The following is an 18,079-nucleotide window of genomic DNA, read 5'->3' on the forward strand; positions in this document are numbered from 1 at the left end:
AGGGTAAATGAAGTAGGAGAAACCTTTAACTGTGATTGTAATGGTAGATAGGAAATAATTTGTGGTGATTTGGATTCCTCAGATGAGTTTTTCAGATGCAATTTGCCTAGAGGACATTTGAGATGGAAAGTGGAGACCGGGTGGCCAATCACATCAGAGGGTGTGAAAACGGCTGACCTGTCTGAAGTTATCACAGAGAGTTTATAGTAATTTGTGTTAATCATATCAGGAAATTCACTCCCCAGTAGCTGTGGTTCCCCTGGCATCACTAGATTTTAACTGAAACCAGTCTAGGCTTTCAGAGTCTCAAAGGCTTCACTACGTTCATGAACTTTATCAGCATGATTCAGTCATTCATCTAACAAATATTTTTGAACATGAATCCTTCGCTAGTCATTGCTCTCCTGGACTTCCAGTCCAGTGGAAGACAGGAAGAGGCTATTTCAAAATTAAGCTCAAATAAATAAACATTAAGAAAATACACAGGGGCGCCTGGTGCCTCAGTCAGTTAAGCATCTGCCTTCAGCTCAGGTCATGCTCTCTGGATCCTGGGGTTGAGCCCCATGTTGGGCTCCCGACTCGGTGGGGAGTCAGCTTCTCCCTCTCCCTCTGCCTCTTAACCACCCCCACCCTACCCCCCGCTGGTGTTCTCTGTCTCAAATAAATAAATAAAATCTTTTTGAACATCTAAAAAATATATATATATATAGAGAGAGAGAGAGAGAGAGTATTTACTATATAGGGTGAAACTTCATCACCATATCCAAAAATATCTTATAATAAACAGAACAAATATTATCAGAGAGGGAAAGATTGAAAATGCGAATGAGTCTTTTCCCTCTAGCAAGATATGTTTGCCCTTGGTGATTTCATGTTAGCTATCTTACTTTCTCTTGTGAGTTTTTGGCACCTTGTTTTACAGCATGACCCATTAGCTCTGAAAAAGTTCTAGATATATCTCATTATTCTTACCATGTTAGAACCAAGAATAAGTCTCAAATTCTTCCATGTCCAAAGATACTAAGACTAAACATTCCAGCTCAGGTGATGCCAACTGAACTTTAATTACAATGCCTAGAACATACTACTCAAATATTTACTGACTGAGTAAATGAACAATAAAAGTCGCTGAAATGGAAGGGAATGAAGGAAGTCTGTGGATGATAAGGAAGGAACATTTCCAGGGGAACAAAAAGAGGAATACACAGTTAGGCAGCCTGGCTGCCTCTGTAAACTGGGTGTTCCTCACAGTTCATTCCAATTCTGCCTGAGACTCTCCCTTTCAAAACATCCACAACTGTTAGATAAAAGAAAGCTAACAGTTGGAGGACATTAAAGCTGATTACCAATAGATTGCATTAACATGCAGAGCAATTAGGAACCACTGAAGGGTATTAACATGATGGGCTGATGCTTTGTGTACCGTTCATAATTCTGAATCAGTGAAAGTTAACTCCATCTGCAGCCAGCCTTAGACACTGATTCAGAGCTTCGAAATGGTATTTGTCAATACCCTTTTCCCCATGTCCTTTTCACATGACAAAACACCCTGTCCAACTGAATGACTGCCTCCTACTTCCCAAGTGCACCATGGTTGACTGAATCCTAGAAGCAGTTTTCTATTAAAGTCACTAAATTGATGACTTCTCATCTCATATGATCTTTAACACTGCCAAATAATCCTTCTGTCTATCTACATTTATCTCTAGCTCCCGTGTTTCTCAGCTATAGTCCAAAAATCTCCTTCAAGCATTGTCTGCCATTATTTCTTTCATCGTTCTCAGCTAAACATATGGTTTCCTAGTTCACAAATAGTGAAGTCCATGAGAATTCCCTCAAACACAAGGTCTTCCTTGTCCTATCCACACTAATCCTTCAACTGGCATTCTACCACAGGTAAATCATTCCATCAGTGATTCCATCTCTATCCTGTGTTTTAGCCATTTCATGTTGAGTAGTTGTATATAAGTATGTTCAAATCTCTCCTACTTAAGAAAAAAAAAAGGCACAGCCATATAATCCCTTAATTATTTTCATACAAATGATAAAAATTACTTTCCAGAAATATCATTCCATTTTGAGAATGGATTTTATTCACTATAAAACTGATAATGCTAACTGGCTGAAAATGAGTCAGTGGATCCATATTGAATACAATATAAATTCCCTAATAGAGCATACTAGATTCCTCATTTCCTGTCCTCCACTCAGCTTCCCTCCTCATCGCCTACCCAACTTCCTTACATACCCTATGAAATAATGAACTATCTCACCCAACATTTCGTATCACCACTCTGCCTTTACAACATGTGGTGCTCTTCTGGGGATATAGCTTAAGTTATAAATCAGGGGCTTTGGGCAACTCCCCTCAGAAGGAAACCTGAGTAGGGTGGCAATCAGAGCCATGGATCATTCACTGGAGCCATAGAAGAGCTTTAAAGTTATTCTACAGGCAATGGTAATTATTCAAGCTTTGTAAACAGAGGTGAAATATTGGGTTTCAAGGTAGATCATTATATATGAGAACAGATTTAAAGAGGACAATGATACAGAAAGGTAAAGCTAGCTAAAACTCTACTCTGACTGTCCAAGTGAGAACTGATGGGGGGGCCTGAAATACCCATAGCAGTTGGGATGTGGTCTGTCCATGGAATACTACCACAGAGGTTATTACAGAAACCAAGACTATAGAATCCAGCATGAGGACTGATGATTCCAACATCAAATGTCATAGAAAAGAACCAAAAATGTGGCCATTTGAGCTAATAAGTAAAGAGCCATTTTAACCTAAACAACAGCAGCTCTAACACAGTAGGAGCAGAAACCAGAATGCAGAATTGAGTGACTGGCAGACAGGGAGTGGGTTGGTGAGTGTCTAATACTTTCCAAGAATTTTGAACAGAAGGGAAGTGAAATAGACTAGACAGGTCTAGAGGCTCTATAACTTCAAAGGATTGGTAAGCCTGAGAAAGAGATTCGTTCATTCATAGGCTGAAGGAAATCTTGGGAAACCTTTTCTTAAAGGATCAGATAGTAGGTACTTTGGGCTTATAAGCCATGCGGTCTCTGCAGCAATTGTTCAACCCTGCTGTTGTAGGACAAAGTAGCCAGAAACATGGGAACTAATGGGTGCCATTCAGTTCCCACAAAATTTTATTTACAAAAAAAGAAAGAAAGAAAGAAAGAAAGAAAGAAAGAAAGAAAGAAAGAAAGAAAGAAAGAAAATAAATATATAGAAACAGGCCTCTGGCCATAGTTTTCTGGCCCCTAAGTGACCTCAGACAGACAGGGGGTGGGATCCAGGGCAAAGGTTGGCCTTAAACAAGAGAAAAAGAGAATATAATGATATACACTTGTCAATAGAGGCTAGATTTGCAGTAAATAAAAACTTGAACACTTACTTAAAATATCAAGTCAGTCTTTTAAAATTATTGAGACATAACCTTAAAATAAACCCAGCTCTTTCTAAAATAGCTCCTTAAATGACTCTAAAAAAAGAAATATTTACTTAGTTCTATTGAAATAATTTGCTTAAATTCCCAACTTTGATCCATCTAGTATCAACTCTTAGAAATTATGAAGCAGTATTAATGCTAGCAGCAAGACCATCCCCCTTAACATAAACTTGGTAGAACACAAACTCATCACTGCCTACTCTAAAAGGAAGGTCTGATTTAAAAAGGATCACATTATATTCTCTTTCAACCCCAGATCTACAGATATCTTACTTGAAAAGCTGATTGTGCAATCTTGGCTTATTTCCATGACTAAAGCAATGTGATTAAGTTCCTATAGGGCTTTAGATAATCACCCAAGCTTTTTGATTCTTATAATCAGGTCAGAGCTTCAATCAATGAAGCTCTCCTAACACTACTGACTGCTTTAAGAAAGTGGACAGGATAGTACCTAAAAACAAGAACTGCAGTCAAGCTGAAGAAAAAGCCTTTTAAGATAGTTTTCTTGGTACAGCTTAAGCAATATGACAATGAGGAGCTGGCATGAAATGGATATTCACATACTATGTATAATGGACAGGGACATATTTGCAGGGCAAAGTGGGGTAATTCTATGTTTTGCTGATTTGCTAATAATCGCAATGATTTTTCTTTGAGACAAATACACTAATCACCATCATCATAATAAAGTAGTGTGGAATACGGGTAACTTTTCTGACCCAGCCAAAATTTGCCAGGTGAGGTTATTTTTTTCCAACTTAAATTATGTGAATAGCATTATTAATTCCTCCTAAAAACATGTCTAGCAAGGTAACTTTCTCCTCTATACAAACAAAGAAAACATGAAAACTGGAAACATGAAAACATAAATAACAGTGGCTTTTGCCTAAACATCCACCTCTCCACCCATCCGCCCACCAACAATAATGCCTTATCTGGGGCAGAAACAGGGTGGTAGATATTTGGTGGCAAAGATCAGTGATGCGGGCGTTAAAAAAAATATATTCTAGTGCCTGTCAGGGGAAACACTGAAGACTTTAACTCCTCTCTAAGGCTGCTCTGCTGAATGGCTCTAGGGAAAGCTGTAGGCAGCCCTTCTCTGCTGTGGATGGAAGAAAAATAGAAATGGAAGAAAAATGTGTTAGGAAGGAAAGAGGTGAGGGGGCGAGAGGAACAAGCAAACAACAAATAAATCTCTTGGTAGTGTTTTGGATTGATAGATAGCACTTCATCTTGAAGCATTTCTCAAAACCCCACACATGCACTATCACCAAAAAAAAAAAAAAAAAAAAACCCTTCAGGAATAGAAGAAAAGCAGACAAAATAGCAAAGAGCCTGATGGTAAAAAAGGGAAGGAAGTATTCTGGATTAATTTTGATTGGTTAAAACATTACAGAAAGAACCACGAGCTCTTGAATTCCCACAAGGTCCAGGTAAAGGCTCATTTTTTATGGTCTTGTCCTTCCAGGCATTCCATTTGGTTGGGTGAAGTGTTGAGTCACAGCCCTGCTGGGAATAGAATCTGTCCCTGAAAACCACACAATAACAAATGTTATGACCAGTTCACTAAATCACATGCTAGGAAAACCTTGACTTACTCTCAAGCTGTATTTCCTCAGTGCTCAGAATCTGAACCTGGCTCCAAGCATCCATTTGATGGTGAGTTATCTCCCTAAAATCCTCTGCAGAAGCAGGAAGCCCTAAAGCCCTGCCAGCATTTTAAAAGCTCTTGTTCCACTGGGATGAGATACCAAAATCACAGCTCAAAATGAAAACCTCCACTATGACCAAAATAACTTGTTCCCACCTACAAAACTTCATATGGCATCTCTGGATGCCACTCCATAATTTTTGTATAACTAATAGCTTGCATTTCTAAACCATTTATATTTTACCCAAGTGCTTTTATAGACCGTCACATTTATACACTTTGTCTTTGAAGAGTTGCTATACTTATGAGTGATCTATATTTTCCAGGCTATTAGAGCACATAACCACACAGCAAACTGTTTCTAATCCTCTCCTGCTTGTTCTTTGAGAACTCAAATATCCTGTAAGTTCCTTGGAAAATATTCTAGGAATCAACACAGGATTTTTTTTAAAATATGAAAACCAAAAATTAATCAATTCTCTTGGTCACCACTATTTTCCTGTCCTCTGGCTTAGGTCTCTATTTTGGTGCCTGTAGCCAGCATCGCTTGTAGCCAGCATCGAAAAGTGTAACTATGCTTGCCTCAGTTCTCCAAAGGCATGACCACCACCATCACGGCCAACTATAACCACCAAGTCTGCCAAGGTCAGCCATAAACACTGCATCAACACTTGTAAACATCGAAAACTGATGCCGAAGTCCATGCCAAAGTCCACTACCTCTGCCACTGTTATGCCCACACCACTGCCCCAGTGCTAGAGATGGCCCTGTTAATGGGTGTCAGAGCGGTGACTATCGAAGCCAATACTGCCACCAACGCTCAGATTACTATTACCACCCTGCTGAGGTCTAATGTGGATTTTATCCTCACTCCTGTGACAGCACCAAGGAAAAGTTTCTTTTTAACCTTCATCAGTCTTTTATTATATCCCTCTTAGGATAGAAACCGGGAAGTCTCCTCAGTGGTAGACTAACAGATGGCTGCCACATCCACCTCGTAGCTCCAACAAAAATTCTAGAACACATGTTTGAGAAGACTTTCCCTCACTCCCACATCCAAAACATCATTAAAGTTACTACTTCCAAATCATATCCAGAATCCAACTACTTCCCTCCATTTCTATACTAACTACTTTCATTCAAGTCATGATTATCTTTAGCCTAAACTCTGAAATAACCCCCGAATTGGTCTCCCTGCTTCCATTCTTGCCTTCCAACAATCCATTCCTCAGAGGTCAGCTAGGGAAAGAATTTTGTAACTATAACTCCAATCATATCACATGCCCTTGATTAGGGCCCTCCAATGTTTCCCTGCCCCATTCTAGCTTATGAAGTTCTTTGTGATGTGCCCTGGCTAAACCCTTTAACTTCACACTATTTTTTATTTCACCAATGTGTCTTCAGCCACTTCGGCCTTCTCTCTGTTCCCCCAAATACCAAGTTCATTCCATCCTGAGAGTCTTCTCACCAGTTATTTATTTTCACTTGAAATGTTTCCTCAATATTAGTGTGGTTCCTGTTTCCACAGAGAGCTGTCTCCTGACTAGCCAATCCAAACAAGCTTCCCAGTCATTGTCTTTGCACTGTTTTTAATTCACCAAAAAACAGAGAAGCCTGGGTGGTTCAGTGGGTTAAGCCTCTGCCTTCAGTTCAGGTCATGATCTCAGGGTCCTGGGATCGAGCCCTGCATCGGGCTCTCTGCTCAGTAGGAAGCCTGCTTCCCCCTCTTTCTCTGCCTACTTGTGATCTCTCTGTCAAATAAATAAATAAATTTTTTTAAAAAATTTTTCACTGAAAAACATTTACCACTCTATTTTCTTATTTATCCAGTTGTTTATTTCTTTAATTGATGTTTATATAAATTGATGTCACATAGATATATAGATATGAAATAAAATCTTCAGCCACAAAGTCTATAGGATCGAATAAACAATCTACTTCAGAGAAAAAATTACACTCTGATTCCCCTGAAAGTACTAGTCAGTAATTGACTGACGTGTCTAGTCCCAAAAAAGATAAAAACTCAGAAGTTCAATCAACGTTAAAATATCTCAGCCCATATTAGGTGCACTGCCAGCAGGAAAGGGAGGTTTGGGAAGGTTCTTTGTGCATTACTTCCCTTTCCATCCTTACCATACTTTCTACTCTATCCTCCTAGTGCAGCTTCCAGTCCTTTCCATGGTTGGGGAGAAAAGGAGAGAAAAAAATGAGGAAAGACTTTCCTCCAAGACTGGTACCTGATATCATCTGGAATTGGTTTCCTCTGGCCCTGGCAGATATCTCCTGGGCACTTCTATGGATTCTTCAAAACCACAACCATCCCCATCTCTAGAAATCCCTCCCTGTAGTCCTCAGATGGACAAATTTACACTCTCTCTGGACACGGAAGAGTCCCCCTTCAGCGCCTAGTCTAGGCAATAGGTGTCTAATAGGATTTTTTCTACTAGAGTGTCCTAATTCCCCCAGAGGCCCCTCAGAACTCCCCTACATGGGTCAGGCTCCAGGTGGCCATGTGAGGTCTCAAGTAATTCCATACCACTTGCTCCTCTCTCCTTTCTACACTGGACAAGGAAGTCATGGTTGTTAGCACTTTCTTTACAAGCTTTCTTAAGGGATCTAGCACCTCGCTTTGAAATGTAAAGGTACTTGAAACTTCTTATCATGGGTTTCAGAAATGGGCTTATCATAGGCTTAACTTTCCCATTCTTTTTTTTTTTTTTTTAAGATTTTATTTATTTATTTGACAGACAGAGATCACAAGTAGGCAGAGAGGCAGGCAGAGAGAAAGAGGAGGAAGCAGGCTCCCTGCTGAGCAGAGAGCCCGCCTCAGGGCTCGATCCCAAGACCCTGCGACCTGAGCCCAAGGCAGAGGTTTTAACCCACTGAGCCACCCAGGCGCCCATTAACTTTCCCATTCTATCAAAATATACAAACTCTATTAATCAGTCCTTCTATGAAACATTTTCCACATAGCCTTAGTTTGTCACTCTCATAGTATCAGTTTAGGCAATGAGGAAAATAGAGAATATTCCCAAAGTGAAAATGTATTAACCCTTACATATGTGGTCCAGAATATGTAGCCTAACCTTGTGGATAGTCCCATATGGCAATTCTACATTAATGAGTCTGAAGAAAAAAAAAAATGATGATCTGGTTCATTTGACAGTGACCATCACTAGTCCATGAGCCCATGAAGAAAAGTGTATTTTATTTATTTATTTATTTGACAGACAAAGATCACAAGTAGGCAGAGAGGCAGGCAGAGAGAGGGGGAAGCAGGCTCCCCACTGAGCAGAAAGCCTGACGTGGGGCTCAATCCCAGGACCCCGAGATCATGACCTGAGCCAAAGGCAGAGGGCTTAACCCACTGAGCCACCTAGGCGCCCTGAAAAGTTATTTTTTATAAGTATTTCAACATTCTTGTTTTAAAGGTTTATTATATACCCTGGTGGAGCTGAGAGTTGATATCAGTATCCGGGTGAAAGTGAAGAATAAAAGATAAAAGATAAAGAATAGAAGATACCCAACCCACCATTGTCATAGACTGCAGCTTGCTTGTTGATTATTATTTGTAATAATATAGACCTCACAAAGCTCACTTGGAAAGGGACTCTCCGAATTCCCAAATACTCACCTCTAGAGGAACTCAGAGTCCCCCAGCAAAGTTCCCTTATTAACGCCAACACTTCTAAGGATTGGCCAGGGAAGGATTAAATTTTTAGTGCCAGAATTAATGCCAGATCACAATTGCACAGGTATTATCCTTTCTGATTTATGATGCCATGTGGGACAGTAAATGAAATTGTTCTTTCCCCTTGGGGCAGTTGAGAACTCTTAATTCCTTCTTTCTCCTGACGCATCTTATTGGGATGGGATAAGCCATGAAACCAAAGAAAAAAAAAAAGACATCTTACAATGTAAATCCCAGGTATTTGATATAAATACCATGTATGCTCTTTTTTCCCCAAACTGGTCTAGATCACCATTATGGAGAAAAGTCAGAATCACACATAAAACAAAAATCTTAACAAATGAAAACTAGCTCACATACCCTGACAAATTGGAATAAAACCATGAAGATCATCTCCTCCACACAAATAAGAGAAAATCTGAAAGAAATTATAACTAACATTTTAAAAACACCCTCATAGAACTTTTTTTTAAGATTGATTGATTGATCAATTGTGTGTGTGAGAGAGAGAGAGAGCGCGCATGGGCGCAGTGAAGGGCAGAGGGAGAGAGAGAGAGAATCTCAAGCACAGTCCATGCTGAGTGCAGAGCTGGGCATGGGACTCGATCCCATGACCCCAAGATCATGACCTGAGCCCAGATCAAGAAGAGTTGGTCGCTTAACCAACTGAGCCACCCAGGCATCCCACATCCTCATAGAACTTTAATAAAAGTTTACAACAATCTTTTGTCATGGATCGCATGGATCCCCACCAGCTCTGTGGAACTGAACCTAAGTTTCCTAAGATATGATATAGTGTAGGACTATTTATACTTATGTTTGACATAAAATGTGAACAGCTCAATATATAATGATTTAAGATTAGAATGCAGATAGGTTTGATAGGCCAGAAAATTTTACTTTTCTGATCAGAACATTTAACTTCCTTTCAAACCAGGTCTTACTTACTCTTCCAGTTCAGAGACCCTCCATGAACATGGCTTATTTAGAACAGTGGCACAAAGAAGGTTCCATAATCCCACTTTACCATTCCTGTAGTTATTTTACATCTGAGTCATCACCTCTTTATAAACACCTATATAGACATCTATATATTAGACCTTAAAGGCTATAAGATCCTATTTATTAGGTTGACTCAGTCTCACGTCTTGACAAAATGACCCAAGAGCAGTAACATGCTTAGTTAACACTTCTTGCTTCTCACAACAAAAACGACACCTTATTTATATGATTTTTATATAAAACACTAATATTGTCCCTCATGGATAAAACGAAAGACTTTTTTTTTTTTAAATGTCTAATACCTTTTTTAGAATAAAATGAGTGGAAAAAAGAAAACCGATACTTCAGACTAATTTGCTGAATAGCTTTTAGCTGTCTAGGGGAAACAGCCCTGGAGGCCGGCCCCTTCACCTGGCATGTTCAGAATCTCATTGCGAATTACTATGCCTGTGAATCAGAATCTGGCTGCTGAGCATGTCCCAGTCTGCAGGCTGCGGAGCTCTAAGCAGATCAGCCACAAAGGCATTAATTAGGAAGAAGTTCTGGAGGACAGTTAAGCTTTTGCCATGTTGTTAATAAGCATTTTCACACAGAGTGACTGGAGAGCTTTCAACAGTGACTGCAAGCCCCAGTAAGTTGTCAAACAGGAAGCCCACATGGGTGAATTCACCCTGTTTACCTTGCTTGATATAAAGCCAGGGGAGGGCCAGGCAACAGCCATAAATTCAAATAAGCTTTTAAAGCCTTCTCAATTGATCACTACATAAAAAGACACAGAGCAATTGTATAATCACCTCACACACAGGTAACTAAATATATTGCCCTTTCCAAATTCACTGATGTAAAACACAGAGCTTTTTCTCTCCAGCTAATGGCCGAGAGAAGCTTTCTATTGCTTTCTTGTGAACTTAATACCCAGCAAATAAATGGCAGTCCTGGAAGCAGCTCCTTGGGTCAGACAGTAACACATATACAATGAAATCTGCTTGTGGTAAAGTAACTATTACAAGTGAAGTGGAATTAACGCCTTGGTTGCACTTCTGTCTCCTGCATGGATATTAAATTTTTTCTGTGAAGGTCAAAGAAAACAAGATTTTTTTCTAAACTGCTCATCCTCTTATGTCATATTAAAATACATAAACCTGACTTGCAAGGTGACATAAACTAGGGCAATGAATGACTGACACATAGACTATTTGTAAATTCACAAACTATTGATGACTCCTGAATCAACATACCAATAAGAGGCAGTGTGGCCATGGGGAACAGAAATCATCATCACACCTAAATGGGGTAGGAAGCAGATGCTACATACTGATAATACTCTCCTACTGTAAGTACTGTATGTGATAATTTGGGCCAACAGAAAATTGAAGTCAGAATTTAAATGCTGGATTTTATTCTTGACTCCGCAGTCCAAGCACACAACTTCTATAACCACAAGAACAACTCTCTTATTTTGTTCTCTCACTGAAGTACTTTAAAAGGAGAAAAAAAATTATTCCAACCTCAGTGACATTTCCAAATGCTTACATTTCCTCCTATGACTGTCAACAGAGAAAGAGGCATTCTCAGTAATCTCATAAACTTTTACAGGTTTCTTTGTTTCAGATTCTCCATCTTTTCAGTGAGTGTGGCTTCATAACACTAGCAATTCAGTCTTAAGTATGTTATTCATGTTGAACGGAATGTAAGGCATAGGATTTAGGTCTTTCTATCTCAGCATATTTTAAAGAAATAGCAATTTATTTGTTTTCTAAGATATATAGTCACTCACTAGAGAACCCTGGATATATTTACATAAAAGTCATAAAAATTGAAACTTTTTAACGATCTGATAGTTCCACAGTAGACTAAAGACTTCAAAGATTATTCTTCCCCCAGTGCCCTGAAAGTCATATAAGTAGATTCAATTTGATGTTTATCGACATTAAATACATGTTCAATAGTCTTTCAATGTTGAACATACAGTTCAACAGTATGTTACTAGCAAGTACTGCTAGAATTAGAAGCTGAGATTGTGTTGCAGGCGGTGGTAAGAACCAAAACACTGGCTGAAATGAGCCTTGTTACTCAAACTGTGGTCCCAGAACCAGTAACATTAGCAGCTCCTGAGAATTTATTAGAAATGCAGAATCTCAGGCTCTGCTCCAGGCCTACTAAATCAAAATCTGCATTTTAATAAGTCCACATATTTAACAGCAATTATATCTCAATTTCTTAATTAGCAAGAGAAAATGAGAAAAAATACAAAACAAAATAATATTTTGAGGTGATTTGTGGATATAAGTTTTGAGAAACCCTGGGCTAGAGCTGGGAGAGGCAGATGCTGTGAATTCAATTCAGAATTCACAGTGAATGAGGGAGGGAAAGGAGCCCAAGCCAAGGGTGAGGAGACCAAATGCAAAAACAAACCAAAGACCAAGAGGCATGAGCAAGGTCATAAACAGGAGCTTAGGATAAGGATCTAAAATAGGATGAGGACCAAAAAGTAGGTTGAGATGGAGTGAGGCATAAATTTCAGGTGGACAATCAGGTGAATAACTCAACCTAAACCTTAAATTCCAAAATCAGTAAAACTGACTTATAATGAATGAAGACTATAATCTGTTACCAGCTATGTCTCCAAGACCTGTGTCTACCTCCTAGAATCCCTGAATGGAAACAGGTTGATTGGTTGGTTTTTCCTGGAACCTTCACAACTTTCTGCTGGTTAAACACAATAGTAAAACTATATATATTTTGTGTTAAAAGTAAGATTGTGCAAGAAAGAATATTTTTTAACCATGGGTTTTCTGTTGATAAGAGACTCTTGAGTTGGCAAGTTCATAGGCAATTTAATCTGGTGAGCAACACAAGAAATACCAGAAGTTAGACCTTCAAGGGTAGTCATTGACTTAAATCTTAAATCTTACTCTCCCCAATTTTACCCATTTTACAACTAAAATTAAGGCTCTGAAATAATAATAATAATTTTTTCAATCTGACAGAACTAAGACAGTGTCTAGAATCTGCATTCCTAGCTACTATACTGCACTTTAAAAAAAAAAAAGGCAAGCTAAAAATAGCCCCCACTTGTCAACTTAGGGTCTCCCCTGTGTCATACAACACAGGAAAAGTACTCATTTCTGGACTTAGTAGAAAGCTCATAACACTGAACATCATACCCGTAACATCATCAAGAACTTAAGCAGATTTCTAAATTTCATCTTCAGAACTTGGTATGTCTTGAGGATCAAATGAGATGCTAAAAGCTTTTTGAAATAAAAAACCTGTGTGTATATGCATATGCATATGCATGTATAAAATGGTATCATTGCTACCACGAGATCTAGATGAGATCTAAAATTCTGTTTGCCATGCTCTGCAGAGCATCTGTCCATAGAACTGCTTATCACAGTGCCTGACACACATCAGAACAGCAGGCTCTCACTAACCCTTTATTGAAGCACTATGACTTTATGACTATGATTATAATTGTTAATACAGAAAGCTGAACTCAAAGACTTCTACCAAAGAGATTTATTTTCATGTTTGATGTGATTTTTTTCTTAAACCAAGATGTTAACTCTTAGTTTAGAAAATATCAAGATTTTGTTACTTCGTTACATCAAAAATAATGGTGGTAACACATGAAAACTGCAGGCTCCCCAGAAAGATTAATACCAAATTCAAAAAAGAGCTGGCAGCCAAATTTGTCCATATTTGGGGAGTAATGTACGATTGAAATTCTCCCCCAAGGAGAAATTAGATATAGCTTGTAAGCTATTACAGGAAATTGCTGTGTAGCTTCTCCAATTACAGATTAAGTATCAATCATTCAGCAAGGCAGAAATGCCACTAAATTTTCACTAATATCATATCAAATGATGCAAATTCTATCTTAGAATTCTATTTTACTTTGATTCCCTAATCTTTGTCAAAAAAGTGAATATTCCACCTTCACAAATTAGAAATAAATCTATCCCCAATACTTAGAAGTATTATTTCCATTAACCATTATTTGCATGCTATTACATTCTCATGATCTGCAACCCTGAGTAAAAGTCAAATTGCAAGAAAACACACTGATATCACACAGTTAGAGAAAATCATTTCTCTTAAGACCAAAGGTTAGAGGAAATTTAGTTCAGTTTCCTAAACAACACAGGAAACTCTTATGTTCTGAATGACCACCATGAATCATTTATTGTAACTATCATAATAAAAAAAAAAGGAAATTCAATTATGTTCATTATATTCTACTAAATCAGTCAAGTGGATGCAAATTTTTTTTTATTTCTATCAACATAAAAAGACTATAAGCTTGAGCACCAATTAATCAGAAAATTCAGTGAACCCCAAACCCCTATTCTAAGAATTTTATTACATTTTTATGCAAATCCAGAAACATCACAAAAAGAAGAAAATTAAATAAAACAGCTCCATAACTTTGTAACAATTGGATTGTATTATACTAGTAAAGGTTCTGTAACTAAACCATCAAAATCTATTTTAAGAACTTAGCTTTTAATGCCCAAGATCAGAATGTGTTTTGACTTTTCAAATGTTAATCTTATTTTGAAGAATGCAGAGTCACTACTGTCTTATTTTAATATATTAAAGGAAGAATGCTGAGATGTTTCTAGGTAAAATTGCATATGTTTATGAATGGTCTAATGTGACTGGCTTCTAAAGCTGATTATGATAGAGTTATTCATACAATCTCTAGCTCACATTATCATTTCTTCAAGAAATGTTTTGCTACCCCATATTTCAACTGTTTTTCTGCAAAAGTTGTGATAAGATTTCAAAACTTAAGTGAGGAAAACACATTTTCTTTACTAATTAAAATAAAACACACTAAGCCCTTGACTTTATATCAGATAGTTCCTGGAACATTTTACAATCCTCAAATTTTGAAATATCACTACAGAGAATGAAAACTCTGCATAGAAAACAGTATATCTGAGTATTGGTTGGTCAGCTGGGCTGAATCACTGGCTAACAGCTGACTTTACCCATTCACCACACCCAGCCTCATATATCAAGTTCATTCATCAGCAAAATCACAAATTATTTTCTGCCATGTGTAATTATGAAGTTATCTTTAGCTTAATTATGAGGGAATGAAACCAAAAGTTCTAATGTGTAAATGTCAAAGTTATAGTATGCATGGGATGTTTTCCAAAGTAAATACAATAAATGTAAATTCAAGGACTCACTCCAAAGTCATTGGGTAGGTAATTCAAGCAAACTCTTCAGTTGAAGACAAGTAAAGAAGCTGGAAAAAATACATATTGGTGAGCCTACCTCATAGTAGAGTAGGAATTTAAAGGGCTACAATCTAGGAATAAAGGTGAACTGGAAATGAAAATGGATCTCACAGCCACTGCAGCCCAACTTTGAATCTTGCAAGTCCCTGCAATTATATTAAGGCTATCTGAGAGCAAGTAACCTAGCTTCCAAAGTGATAGATCTGTAGGCAGAAATAAATATAAGTTCTCTGAAAGAGAAGATAATATCACTCTAAGTTCTGAATTATTTCTTCACACAATATTACAAACACTATTTCAGGCTCAAAATAAGGAATTATCTTGTACACATGTGGACAACAGGATACGAGTAGAAAGCAACACCAGTAAAAGACGGGTCTACAGATTATGGTTATCCTCCCAAGTCTTTAAAATAAGTAAAATTTTATTTTTTAAAAAAATGAGTGTTCTTGCTTTACAGTAAGAGATGAAAAACAAGACTAGAAATTTCAACAAAAAGCTGAAAATCATAGAAATTAACTAAATGGACATTCTAGACAGTAAATAACACAATAAAACACAAAATTAAGAACTCAGTGGCTCATTGTATCAGCAGATTAGACACAGCTGAAGAAAGAATCAGTGAACTGAAATTAAATCTAAAATGTTATACAATGAGACAAGATAGAAAAATCCAAAAATAATAATAATAAAAAAGAGAAGAAAAGCCACAAAAGACAGTGAAAGGATTTACTATGCATGCAACTGAAATTTAAGAGAAAAACACATGAGAGAATGGTCAGAGTGATATTTAAAGAGATAATATCTGAGAAGAGACATTACTGAGGAAAGACCTTAAATCACAGAATTAAGATAGAAATGAATTTTAAAATAAGATAACTAGACTATCTCTAAATGTTTGGAAATTAAAAACTATACTTGTACTTATTAATGAGCCCATAAGATCACATATAAACACAAAAAAATTACAAAATATTTTAAGTGACCAATAATGAAAATATGGTATATAAAAACTTGCATGCTAAAAATAAATACTTTGAAAGTGCACTATAACACTACATGCATAACTAGGAAAGAATTAAGGGTGAAAATCAATTATCTAAACTTTTATTTCAGAAAGTCAGATAAAGAACAGAAACTTAAATCCAACAATAGGAGAAAACACTAATGATAAAAATTAGTTATTAACATAGAAAGATGAATAAAATGGATAAACCACTAGTGAAACCAATGCAGAAAAATAAAGAATACCCAAACAAACACCAATAGACTTGGAAAGGGAATAGCACTACAGTTTTTCATTAACATGAAAAGATATTATGTATGTCACTATATCAGACTATTTAGACAGACAATTTTTTTAAAAACTTAATTTCCAATGTGACACTTAAAAATAAAGAATCTGAATGCTCCTATAACTATAAGAGAAATTGAGTATCCAATCAAACATAAACCAGTTTAAAAAGCCACAACTCCACATAATATCGCCAGAGAAATCAACCAAATATTTAAGGAAAAATAATTTCAATATTATACAAACATTTCTAGAGTACAAGAAAAAGAAAAGCCATTCACAAGCCCAATTTTTGAGGCAAACATCAATGATAACAGAGCCCACAAATGCATGAATATAAGAGAGTCCATCCTCAACAAAATGCAAACAAATTTGAATGCATTACAGGAATACAAAGGTTTTTTAGCATTTCAAAATTAATGTGTCTCATACCTTTAACAGAATGATAAAGTTCATATGGTCATCTCAAGGAATGCCAAAATAGATTCTGATATTAAAAATACTAATACTGAATTTTGATATCCATTTTTCATAACAACTGCATACATAGAATAACAGATAGGAACTCTGCTGTATTATAAGGGATATTTTTAAAAACAACAAGAGATATCAAATTTAATATAAAATATTGAATTCTTCTATTTTGAGATTAGTAAAGAAATAAGGGTGCATGCTATAATCACTTAAATTTAACATTGTACTAGAACTCCTAGCCAGAATAGTAGGGTAAAAAAAGAGAGATGTTAAAATTACAAAGGCAGAAGTAATACTATAATTATTTACAGAAAATCCAAATATCTATGAATAAATTATTAAAACTGATATGAGTTAGAAAATCAATTTCATTTGCTATTTCAATAATAACAAAAATCAAATATTAAAGATAAAAATTTCAATTAACATCAAAAATATTAAATGCCTAGGAAATAAATATAACAACAGGTATGTTAGACTTCTATGCAGAAAACTATAAAACATTATAGAGAGAAATTAAAGAAAATCTAAATAAAATGGAGGTATATATCACATTTATCGATCAGGAAATGACTGTTCTTCCCAAACTGATCTATACATCAATGTAATATCTATCAAAATCTCAACAGACTGCTTTTTTATATGTTGATCTTAGCATGCTGAATTTAAACTTTAAATAGAAATAGAAATGACACTTCTAGAGAAAAACAGTAAGGGAGAACCTGGTATACTGGATATCAAAATTAATAACAAATTTAGGTTAAGATAGGATGGTACTGGTCAAGGATAGACAATTTGACCATTGGCATAGAATAAAGAGCCAGTAACACAGAGTTAACTATTTATAGTTGATTTATAATAAAGTAGCTCTATAAATTATGGAGACAGATTTGGGCAGTACTGGGCCAATTTGGCATCTATAACAAAAAAAAAAAAAAAAGTGACCCTCCCTCTCCACCAACTACACATTTGACACAAAAATCAACTATGAGTATATATAAATCTGAATTTAAATGCTAGAACAATAAAACTTACTAATCTAATATAGAAGAATATATTCATGATCTCAGGGTCAGATAGATCCAAAAAGCACCAACCATAAAAAAAATTGGTAAATTTGAACATTTGTTCATCAAAAGATGTTTTAAATGGAAGAACAGGGACACCTGGGTGGCTCAGTTGGTTAAGCGGCTGCCTTCGGCTCAGGTCATGATCCCAGCGTCCTGGGATCGAGTCCCGCATCGGGCTCCTTGCTCC

The sequence above is a fragment of the Martes martes genome, assembly GCF_963455335.1.
Source record: "Martes martes genome assembly, chromosome: 6".
Classification (NCBI taxonomy): Eukaryota; Metazoa; Chordata; class Mammalia; order Carnivora; family Mustelidae; genus Martes; species Martes martes.